Raw genomic sequence first — 12,195 nt, 5'->3', positions numbered from 1 at the left:
TTAACAAGGTAATGGCCCACTACAGCGAGCCGGAGAGCCTGGAAAGGCTTAAATCAAGGAACCGGGGTAATCCTGGTAAAGATTCTTTCACGGTTACAACAGAAGAGGCCAGATGTGATTAACAACTAATTCACTGGCCGGTGCAGAATAATCAGATGAGCAGGAGCAATCTATGACTTGCAAAAAGAGTCAGCAGTTGCAGGCGAAACAAAGACAATCTAAAAACTTCAACAGCAAAGGCCCAAATCGAGACAAAAAGAAGGTTTCCAAGGAGACAAATACAGTTACGGGAATGGGACGCAAGGCGAAGAAGTAAATTAATCATAAGAGGAGGAGACAATGAATCGAAAGAGGAGGAGAGAAGCGGACAAGAAATCCGGGACTTAGACTAGTTGGCTACTCCAAGAGCAATGGCATTCAAACCAGGTAAACAAAAGAATAGGTGAACAAGGAGAAACCAACTTTTCCGAATAAGAAATGAGTTCCGAATCGGTCACCGAAAGTTGCTCCACTCCGGAACCAAGAAGGGTTCAGCAGATAATGATAGGTTATTTATAACGCGCTTAATACCCAGAGGTTTCTAAGCACACACCCAGGGATCAAACCTGTGATGGTCCGTGTAGTCTTGCTTCCAAAGCAAGCACGTTGCCCCTGAGCTATCCTCCCAAGTTAAAGTTTAATAAGAACATTTCTCCTGGACAACAAGTGAACAAAGACCTGGATCAACATGGAAAAGTAGTTGAGCCAGCCATTTTAATATGTCAAGCCTATACTCATCCTATAGGGACCAATCTATCAATAGGTCGGTAATGCACAATTTATTACAGCAAATTCCTACTATCAAAATGCTTAGTACGGTTGAGACCTTCTGCTTTCTGCCAGCGTGCTGGTTGCTTGGATCCCCTCTCAACCCACCCTGCAGCGTGTCCTGACCAGGGATGATTATCGTAATCACATCTTGATAAGGTAAGTTAATTTGGGCATTTTGCTGCCTCACAATGTACCTCCTAAAGAAACAGAAGATCCACATTTTCATTGTGCTGCAAACATGCGATCTTTGGCCTGCTTTAATGGAAAGAAGCCTGGATCCTAACGCTACTAAAAATAAATGCCCTTGACCCCACCATTCCCACCAACTACCACCTCATCACCACTGTACCTTTCATCCTTAAAATCCTCGACCGCGCAATATCCAGGTCCAGCAATACCTGAAGGACAACCACATGCTGGGCATGCTGGGCATGTGCCAATCAGGCTTCCGACCAAGGCACAGAACTGAAACCTCCTTACTGGACCTAAACAAACAGTTAGAAGACATCAAAGACTCAGGCAAACTCGCCCTGCCCCTCATACTGAACCTATCAGCAGCTTTCGACCCCATCGACCAGCAGACACTCTGCAACCACTTCACCACAACAGCAAACCTCTCCCTAGCAGCAACAGACTGGATCAGATCCTTTCTAGCAGACAGATCCTTCCGTGTCTTCATGGACGGCCATGATGTCCCACCAAGACCAGTAACCTGTGAAGTCCCATAAGGATCCAGCATCTCGCCAACCCTGTATAACATTTATACTAAACCCCTTTTTGATTATCTGGATGCCCTTGGCATATCCTACACGAATTATGCCGACGACACCCAAATCCTCCTCTCTCTTTCAGGCACCTACCACCTTGATGCTGCCGCCATCAACTCAGTTTATGACAAAACTGGATGGCAACCAACCAGTTATGCCTCAATTATAACAACTGATATCCTCTTTGTAGGCTCTCCCTCCGCAGCATCGACCCAGCATACAAAGAATTTGACATTGACAGCAACCAGATCCAAACATCTTCATCAGCCAAAAACCTGGGCATATACCTAGAAGCCACCCTTGAACTCTCTCTCCATGTCAACGCCATTGCCTCCTCCATTGCCTACACCACAAAATGACTGAGCCTCTGAATGTAACTTGTGCAAACTGCAAACCATCCAAAACAATGCTCTCTGAGCAGCCCTAAGTTTGTCCAAGCACGACCATGTCACAAAGGCTAGGAAAGATGCCCACAGGCTCCCAATCCGTGAGCAGATTAAATTCAAGACCCTCTCCATCACAAACAGGTGCACTGCAAACACTTCCCCGGCCTACCTATCATGCCGGGTGGAGAAATACAATCCACCTCGCCCTCTTAAATCCATGAACAGCCATCTCCTCAGAGTGCCCCCCTTCACCAGAAAGACCGCAGGAGGACAGAGCTTTCCCATCATGGCCATCTCCCCATCACCTTGAGAAAGGAACCCTCCAACTGGACCTTCATAAAAAATCAAAAACCTTGGCTTTTTGCCTAAAAGCTCCCTGAACTAACAGACTAAGACAATTTGATACCTGTATTCCCCTCACTCTCCCCTTGCTCCTCGAACCAAGACTTTATGACACCATGATACCCTTCCCTCCAAGTGTGTTTCTAGTATTCTCTGTAGTCTGTATTTTTTTGTCTCCTAAGGGTTCAGTGCACTGCAACAAATGCAAACATAAATAAATAAATAAATACACATCTTAATTATAGGTGTTGCGCAGTGCTAACTTCACTGTTTGCCTTTTTCATCATGGCCTCCCTCATCTTCGGCACCGGAGTGCCTCAGAGGGTTGCCATGGAAACAGAGTCGCATTGCAGCTAATTGGCCCGTCGCTCCTGTTTCTTGGCCTACCAGTAGCCGGCATGCAAGAGAGCCGGTCCTCAGTACTAGGGCCCACACGAAAGCCGCTGTCTGACCCTGTCTGAAGCTGGAGAGAGCAACTCTCCCTGCAGCTACTCGGCATCACACTCAAAGGATTCATACAGACTTGGTCCCCCACGCACTCTCACCACAAACATATTCTTGACTTCACTTGCCCTGGTAAGCAACTATGGATCACATTGCTTCACCCACCTTCCTTGACACTATGACTGCTCATATTGCTGCCTGCTCCTTTCCCTACCTTCCTAATCTGAAACCTCTAATCTCTGCACCAACAATACTGTACATCGGGATTTGCCTCGGACTGATTGCTTCTCTACTGCTCCCTAAAAGGCCTGCTTCAAAAGAAAAAGAAAAACAATAATGTATACCTCTTTCAATTCTCTGTGCCTCCAACTGTGCCCCCACCTTTTTTGTATTTCTTGTCAGTGCTTTCTGCTAAACTCGAGTTCAGACGTGCTTCCAACTGAGCACCCACCTTTTTGTACTGCTTTTGAGTGCTTTCTGACAAACTTGAATTTAGGTGTACTTTCCAACTGTGCACCCATCTTTTTGTACTGCTTTTGAGTGCTTTCTGCTAAATTCTAATTTAGGTGTGTTTACAAATGTGTTAATGATATGTAAACCTGGGCATTTTCCAGCATGCCCACTGATTTCTGTCCCCTTGGCCGTTTGGTGTGATTCTATTGTTGCATAGCCCTTCTGACCCTCCCCCCTCTTGTCTCTGCCCCCATGGTGTTCTATGTCTCCTCTATCTTTTCTAACTGCTTCTCCATCTTCTATCCCCCGTCTCTCTCAAAGTCTAGAAGAAAGAAACTATGAAAGGCACTCCTGAGATCTAACCCTGGTCTGCCCATCTCAGACACTTACATCAATGCTTCCTGCAGACAGGCTATCACTAACATTTGTTTTGCTGTTCCCTCGTCTAACCTATGGACCCCCATATGGTCTGTACCCTCTCCCCTTTCTTCTCCTCACACATTACTGGTGGCAGCAGATGGGAAGTGCTCTTGGCTCACTTTGCATCTTCCAAATGCACCATTAATGTCTATCATAATGTCACAATCATGGCCCAGGGCTCTCAGCCGAACCTCCTCCTTCTTGACAGGTGTCTTCCTTCTTTCTTCCATTCCTCACCCTCTCCTTCCACTCCTCCTTGTCTCATCCCTCCGCCCCCCCCCCCAGTGGTGGCACTCCACCCCTATGCCCCGCCTCTCAAATGTTTTAAAGGGAGAAACCAGCTTCACTTAGACATGCTCAATTCTCAGTCTGCTATCAAACACTCCTCTGACATCTGTCACCTCCTTGAGGACCTTGACCTTGATGTCATTTCCCTCACTGAGACATGGTTCAAGGACACTCTTCTTCCTGAGGGCTAGGGGACCCTCCTGGTCTGGTGATGGAGTGGCTCTGATCTTCCCCTATCAAACCTACTCTTCCTTTGAAAGCCTAGTCTGCAGGCTGTCTGTCTCGCCTACTTTCTCTCTTACTCTCGCTACCATCTGCAGAACCCTGGACCTACCTCGCTTGTCCTCTCAGAATGGGCTGACTTGTCCTCCTCTCTTCTTGCCTCTTCCCTCAAACATATCTTCTTTGGGGACTTCAACATCCATCTCGACTCCCCTGATGTGGCCACTGTTCTCTTCTGTGACCTCAGCGACACTATCTCCCACATTATCCTTCCCTCTGGCCCAACCCACTCTTGCAGGGACACCCTGGATGCTCTCATCTTAACAGACATCCCTCTTTCCAACCCTCACATTACCCCTCTCTCCTTTAATGACAACTCTCTCCTGTCCCCAGACTCCTCTCCCTGCACCACCAGTCTCCTTGCCCCTCATTCGTCCAATGAAGCGGTGTGTCAGTCACTGCATTTGCTTCCTCCTTCATCCCTCTTCCGCCCCTTCATTGGACACTCCTTCTGACTCTGTTCTAACAAACCTCCATCTCTCTATCTCTAACACCCTGGACAACCTTGCTCCTGTCATGAGGATCTGCATGAAGCCTACCTCTAAATGCAACTCTTGGTATGACTCAGACTTAGCCGAGCAGAGCAGAAATGGCAGACATTTAGCTCATCCCCTGACAAACTGGCCTGCCGCTCATTCCAAAGGCAATACCGACTCTCCATCTGCTGCAAGAAGAGGTCTCATGTCCAAGCCTGCATCTCTGGAGCCACCAATAACACTGCTCAAGACTTTAAAATCTTCATGGAACTTGCCATTCCCACTGCAGTCTCCTCCTCTTCTCCTCCCGCCAAGGTCCTCTGCTCTTCACTGGCCGCCCACTTTTCCTCCAAAACTGTTGACATCCCTTCCTCTCTGTCATCTGCTCCCCCGTCCCCACAACTTCTATTGATTCATTTGCCCCCCGCACCCCATAAACTCTCCTCCCTCTCCTCCATTGCACCAGATGAGATCTGTAAAGTTGTTTGTCCACTCTATGAAAGTCTCATCTTAACAGGTGCTCCCCTGCTCCTCGTGCACCATCAAGGACATCATTGCCTCACTCACCTCAGCCTTGGCTGACCTCTGCCACCAATCTTTTGACACAGACTCCTTGCATCAACCCCTTAAGCACTCTCTTGTGCACCCTCTCCTAAAAATGACATCCACTGGTCCTTCTTGTTTGGGTAACTATCGCCCTATCTCTATCACCACTTGGGCAAACTCATGGAGAAGCTGGTCATCCCCCAACTGACCATCCATACTGAAATGAGGTGCAGAAACTGCTCTCCTGAACACCGGTGAAGACCTACTCTCTGACCTGTACTCTAACACACCCTCTGCTCTGATCCTCCTCGATCTTTCTTTTTTTGTTGACACAGCCAACCAATCTATCCTCATAAACCGTCTCCATGATATCCTAGGCATCACAAACAGGGCACTCGCATGGGTGACTTCCTTCCTTTCTAACAGATCTTCGTAAGTGCAAATGTTTTTTTTTCACTCTTGCACCTCACTCTCTACCTGTGGCATCCCTCATGACTCTATCCTATCGCCATGGCTCTTCAACATCTACCTGGCCCCTCTTGCCCACGTGATCTCCACTTTCTCTCCTCATTTCCAGTGTTACGCAGATGACACAGATCTCTCAAGCTGCCTTCCCCTACCTCCTCCCCCCATACCTGACTGCCTGACTGCTATTCAGGCATAGTGTGCTGCCAATGATCTCTGCCTTAAGGCCAGTAAGACAGAGATCCTTATCATTGGGATGTCTGCTCCTTGTTTCCCCCCACTCTCTGGCCAGACTCATTGGGTCCTCTCCCCTCACCCACCTGTGAGACAAAAAACTGTAGGATCATCGTTGACTCCTCTCTCTGCCCAAATGGCTTGGTGAACATTGCACTTAAAGAAAAGCCGGAGCAATGGGCTTTGTTATTAATTATTTTGTTTCATAAGTTATGTGCATCGGATGTCATCGCTGTATCGTGGTGCCGCTCAATACTAATACCGATATACAAAAAAGGCAATAGGAATAAACCATCTAACTACCGCCTTTTATCTTAGATGATACCAGTAAGATGTACGGTCTATTATTACTTAAAACGGGTGTCAGGGCTGGCTCCTCAACAACACATAATATTCTGCTGGTAGATTCCCTTGTGAGAAATGCCATGAGAAATGGTACATTACCCCTATATACACAATTTGTCGACTTGCGATCTGCGTTTGATACAGTGGACCCTAACAGACTTTGCTGTAGGCTGAATTACATGGGAATACCCCCTTGGCTGTGAGCCGCCATCAAACAACTACATCAAACACCAGGGTACGTGTGCGGCTGGATGGGGGAGGGGTGACCACCGGTGCAATCTCTACCTTTTGTGGGGTCAAACAGGGTTGTGTTCAACTAGTACATGTCGGATATGCCTAACTGATTGGGACAGTTTAGTGATGCTCACCAAAGGTGGGTAATAAACATGTAGATTGGCTCTCCTATGCAGACAATATTGTGATATTTGATCACACTTATGTCGGTCTGCTTAGGATGGCCAATGGTCTTGCAAGATAAACCGAAACAAAGAACTTAGTAATAAACTTTGATAAGATGCAGTTTATGTGCTTCGTTAAAGGCTGTAGAATGGACCAAGTAAGTACATCTGATGGTATTATAGACAGAATCCTAGTGTACAATTAGGTATAGAATTTGAAAAAGGGTTGTATACTGAATTTAAAGCTGAAAAAGTACATAAAACGGTATTTCACACAATACTGATTAAGACATTTGCAACCAATACAGGCGCTCTTTAGTTTACTGGTATCCTCAAATCATACAAACACAGTTTTTGTCCAGCTGTGTTGTATAGGTTGGAGGCCACAGGCATGAAAGACTAAAATGGCTAAAAAAGATCAAGGGAAGGTGCTGCCGCTCCCTATTGGGACTTTCACTGTCAGTCCCTACTGAGAGAATTTGCCTAGAACTAGGGTTGGTTTCCCTTGAATCAGAGGTGATCCTGAGAAGAGGCACTTTGTTAATAAAATATTGGAAAACTCCTCAGTGCCCACTAGTCAATCTTATGGTGCAGGATATGCTACAAAATAACTGAGGGAACAATCTTTCCCAATTAGCCAAATTGTACATAGAGTGTTTTGAGGTTGTGAGTTGGTCTCCGAATCGGTCATTACATTTTTCTGAAGGCCAGCTAGTAACTAAGGGCAGCGCCTGGGATTGGATGGCCAGGTTCTCTCATTTGGAAAACCTGCAAAGGTATCAGAGCCATTTTCAGTTATTTTATGAGATAAGGTCAACACAAAAATACTTATTGAAATTTCCTGCAGTTTTTGTATGGCGATTCTATTTGTTGTTGAGATGTGATCAATTGCCTACACTATCTAATCTGGGACCTCAGTTGGGGATCCCTAGGGAAGGTCAAACCTGTCGTATTTGTAAAGATTTAATGACATATGAAACTGCACAACATATTTTAACGTTCTGTCCCGGTATGAAATGTTATGTGAGGAACTCTTGGCACGTTTTGTCCATTGGATGCAGGGATTGTGTGAAGACAGTTTTTGGGATTATTGTTTACATTTGTGTAATACATCTCTGTGGATCACTTTGTATAATGTTTGGAATGGGACACTGGACAAAATGAAGCCTAATATTTAGGAAACATGGATATCGAAGATCTGAATGGGTTTTTGTAGAGCCTTCTTGTTAATTTGGCCAAGTAATACGTTTTAAAAAAAATTGGATAAACATATATTTTAATGGTATCATTTTAGGATTATTTTGTATATACAATGCAGGGTGTTTTACTGTGGTATATGAATGTGAAAAAGTTCTTGGAATTAATTAACGTATTATAATAAATACAAATAAATAAATAAATAGATACACTCAATAATTGACTCCAAATAGAAATGAACAAGTATAGTGGCATGACAAATGTTCTCTAAAATTTCAACAAGATTTGGTGACATAAATGAAGAAATGCGGATCGATTTTAAATGCTTCCAGAAGGGCCACAAGTGGATCCTCAATGATCTAGGATAGTCGCTAGAGTTTTCATTGCAGGAATTCATTGCCATGGTATGTGTATTGTGGAAATGCAACGCATGTTCTAATGTTGGGTACCAAACTATTTCTATCTGTCATGTGAGGTCTCAGTAAGGGAACTCGGTTGATGTTCTTACTCAGCACTGCGTCACAAGATATTACATCCTGTAGAGGTTGCCCTACCACATTAGATATCGTTATCATGTTAGGCACTGTTTCTTCTGAGACAAATAAACTCTCCCTGCCATCAAAGTCAATAGTATCATTGTTTAGACCCATGTACGAAGTGGGGCCAGCAGCAAAGTCAATCGAATTTGGCCCATTATTGGAGTCTGCTACTTTGCTCGTGTGTAAGCATGATCAGATGTCTCTGGTACCAAAAGTGATAGATTTACCTTTTGACCCACAACTACATTTAACTATCGGATGTTGTCTTCAATAATATCATACAGACCTTCATCATTAGTAATGAACAATATTGAGGAAACATTGGTTTGCCTTAATTTTGTATTGCATAAGGGAAGTTGATTTGAGTAATTCTTTCCCTTTTTGATTTTTCTTTTCCCTTCTTTTTGCTGCCATGGAAGTGCTAGTGTGGCAATTGGAGGCTTGAATAGCATGGTTGAAGGATCCTTTGGGTTGATATGATATGATAAAGATCAGTGTGACGTTGGCTGGGGAGGGACCTTGGCCTGAGATCAGAGGGTGTCCAGGTGGCCAGTACAGTTCCGGTTACAGCCAGGAGGTCAGCAGAGGAGAGGAGGAGAAAAGGCAGAAGCAAAGAGAAAGGTTTTGAGGTGCTTCCGGAACAGGAGATGGTTCTCCTCAAGTTTAAGGGAGGCAGGGAGGCTGTTCCAGAGGGAGGTACCAGCCGAAGAAAAAGATCTACCACTAACTCGTTGCTTGGAGAAGCGACTGAACCTGAGGGAGTTGGAGGCGGGTGAGCGAAGAGCTTTAGAAGGAAGATATTTAGAAAGAGAGAGTTGAAGGTATTGAGGCCCCTGGCCCAAGAAGGCCTTGTGGACGATGCAGATGGTTTTGAACTTAATCCTCGCAGCCACTGGGAGCCAGTGCAGAGATTTCAGTCCTGGAGAGATACGATCCCTGGGCTTGAGTCCTGTTCTGGATGAGTTGCAGAGGGCAGAGTGTAGAAGCATGCAGATTTAGAAAGATGCTATTGCAATAGTCCAGCCTAGAGAGAGCCAGGGCTCTGGAGACAGAGAGCTTCTGGGGGGAAGGAGATGAAAGGAAGAATACCTCTGAGGAGGTGCAGCTGGTGGTTCACAATGAAGCAGTCTGCAGTATCACATGTATTATATTCGTCAAGTGACAAGGTAAAGGGTTCGTTGAGACATTCTTTGGAGGTCGTATCCACTTTTAGTGGTGGGCTTTCTTCAAATGAGTGTATCAAATTGATGGATTTAGAGAATACCCATATCACATTAATAGCTGGTCTCTAAGGGGCAGTCTGGTCTAAGATAGTATTCAAGAGGAGCACATGTTCAGTTGTAGCCTTGTGGAGGCCTTCACATAATCACACAAGCGAAGTTAATAATTAGTCTAATGGCTGAAATTGTGGAAGAGACAGAATGACGTGATCATCAGCTAGCTCCAGCAGATTGTCATTTTACACAGAGATACCAGAAGTATCCTCTTCCAATAGAGTCGAATTTAAAGCAAATATTTGCAGTGTCGCAAATAAGCTGGTATCGGTCAAATGTTGTTTTCAGAATGGTGTACAAGCACTTCATTTGCAGATAAAGTGTTGGTTGTGCGTTCCATGGTAGCATTCTCAGTAGTGCACACCTTATCAGGACCAATGGTAATAACTGGCTTATCGCGAGAAACCTCCTCAGAAGTAGAAGTGCTATGTGTAAGCCAGCCCGAGGTAACAGTAGTAACAGATATTGTAGTGGTTGTGCCTAACAAGAGTCAATATTTTGTTTTCTGGCACTAATAAGGGCAGAGACAGTAGCAAGTGGTGAAAATGCCCAAGCTAATGGATTAGGCAGAGTATGTGAATCGATTGCAAGAGAAGGCACCATTTTCTGGGAAAGTTTACTTCCGAAACACGATTTAGTGAGCGAAGCAGGCTCAGAATGTATAGAAATAAAGTGAAGAAATAAGTAATTTTATTGTCCGCTTCATCCCCAGGGGTCAAATTGATCACATTATAGCTTGCTTCAAAACATATGGGTTTCATGAGACCTGTATTAACAGACTTTAAGTTGTTAGAGACTCAGGGAACCTTTCCGGAGGCGCTATTTAGGACACAATAACTGTGTTCACTAGGTCTCCATTGAGAGAATCAATAAAGGGGGGTTGATCGGCTGATACAGAACCTCCATCTGCCATTCCACCTGGCAGCATGATGGCCATGCGCTTAGTGCGCGTAGTGTGCGCTGTGCGCATTGCTGTTGCACCGCTGAGGCATGTTTGTATGCAGAGAATATACCAGCTGCACTGATGCTAGAATTAAGCCCCTTGCCATCTATTTTGCACATTCAGCCATTTTTACGATGGAATAATGACCAGCATGGTGGCATCTTAATTATGGACAAGACACTCAGAACTATAGTGCTTGTGAATCTCCATCCACATAAACATTCTATACAGATGGAGTTTCAAGTGTATATATAGAAGAAAGGGCTGGTAAAAGAGGCGGGGCTGATTTTCCACTCTCTCCCCCAGGTTTGTGCTGAAAATGCATGAAAATAGTACAGATCACACTTTTCTAGTGGAGTGCATTTGTCCACCTATTAACTATCTCTTTGCATGGAACATTTAAAATGAACCTCCTATGTTTTGTAGGATTCTGTGTCAACTGATCCTTATGCATGACCAATTCATTGGCTGATGTCAATTTCTGTGTCCAGATAGCCACCTAGCAATCTGTCGTGAATTTCTACTTAGTTAACACATACAATGATGTCCAAAGGACAGCTCTCCTTCCATGATTCATCTGTGAGTTTGTTTGAGAAGAATGAGGACCGCTCACTCCCTCGCCTCTGTACCTGACACAAAAATGAGTCAGTATCTGAAAAAGAAAGTGTTTGCAGCTAGTAAAGCCAAATCCATTCCTCAAAAGTTAAATCCACTCCATCTCTTCAGGATACCCATGCAACGTATATTTGAATACATTGAACCTAACTGGGAGTTATTAACATAGTGACTATCATAAAATCTGGGTGTGGTCGGGACACTCAATTACGGCCATTGGATCAAACGAATCCTGCTGTTCGCAGAGCACTGTTTGACTTCCATACACTTCCCTATCGGACCCATGACATCCACATGGATGGATAACAAGGAAGCATGGGCTAAAGCTTGGGTACTATGCAAAGGTTATTTTCCTGCATCGCTGCTTGCCCCAGCATCTGAACGGCATTATCATAGACTACAGTGGTGGACGGGTATCGTGCCTCTCCCGTCTCCTGTACGGTGAATTATGCACAAGTTAAGAAACAATAAGATACAATGTGGAGTATGCATTCTGCACTGGACAAGGTTAAAGTGAAATATAGATGCTTCTATTGGGGATGGCCTTGGACAAGGACAGATTCATAATTTGCGTACACGCTCGGGGAATCAGATATGTTGTTAAGGTTTGATGGATAACAAAGAACTGTAACGGAAAATGTGTGCAGGAGATGGATTTTACCGAAGGTCTTGTTCATCATCATTATTTAGGGCCTCATCACGAGTTGGGCTGTAGCCCTTAAATGCGGTGGTAACGGTATTACTGCTGCATTTAAGGGCTGGCCCTATCATGAGTTGGGCGCTAAATCGGCTGTTTTACCTCCAGCTTTTTTCTGGAGGCGAAAATCCCTGTTTTCGGCAGTATTACAGCCGGCTATATTAGCCCGTAGTATTAGCACTGAAAATTCCCCATTGGATCCAATGGACCCAATTAGGAATGGGGATTTACCGTTAAGGCCCAACCTGTGATCCGGTGGTAATACCACCGGACT

This window comes from Ambystoma mexicanum, chromosome 14 (genome assembly GCF_040938575.1).
Source record: "Ambystoma mexicanum isolate Mex_15411 chromosome 14, UKY_AmexF1_1, whole genome shotgun sequence".
In the NCBI taxonomy this organism is placed as follows: domain Eukaryota; kingdom Metazoa; phylum Chordata; class Amphibia; order Caudata; family Ambystomatidae; genus Ambystoma; species Ambystoma mexicanum.
Note: the sequence above shows the minus strand (reverse complement) of the source record.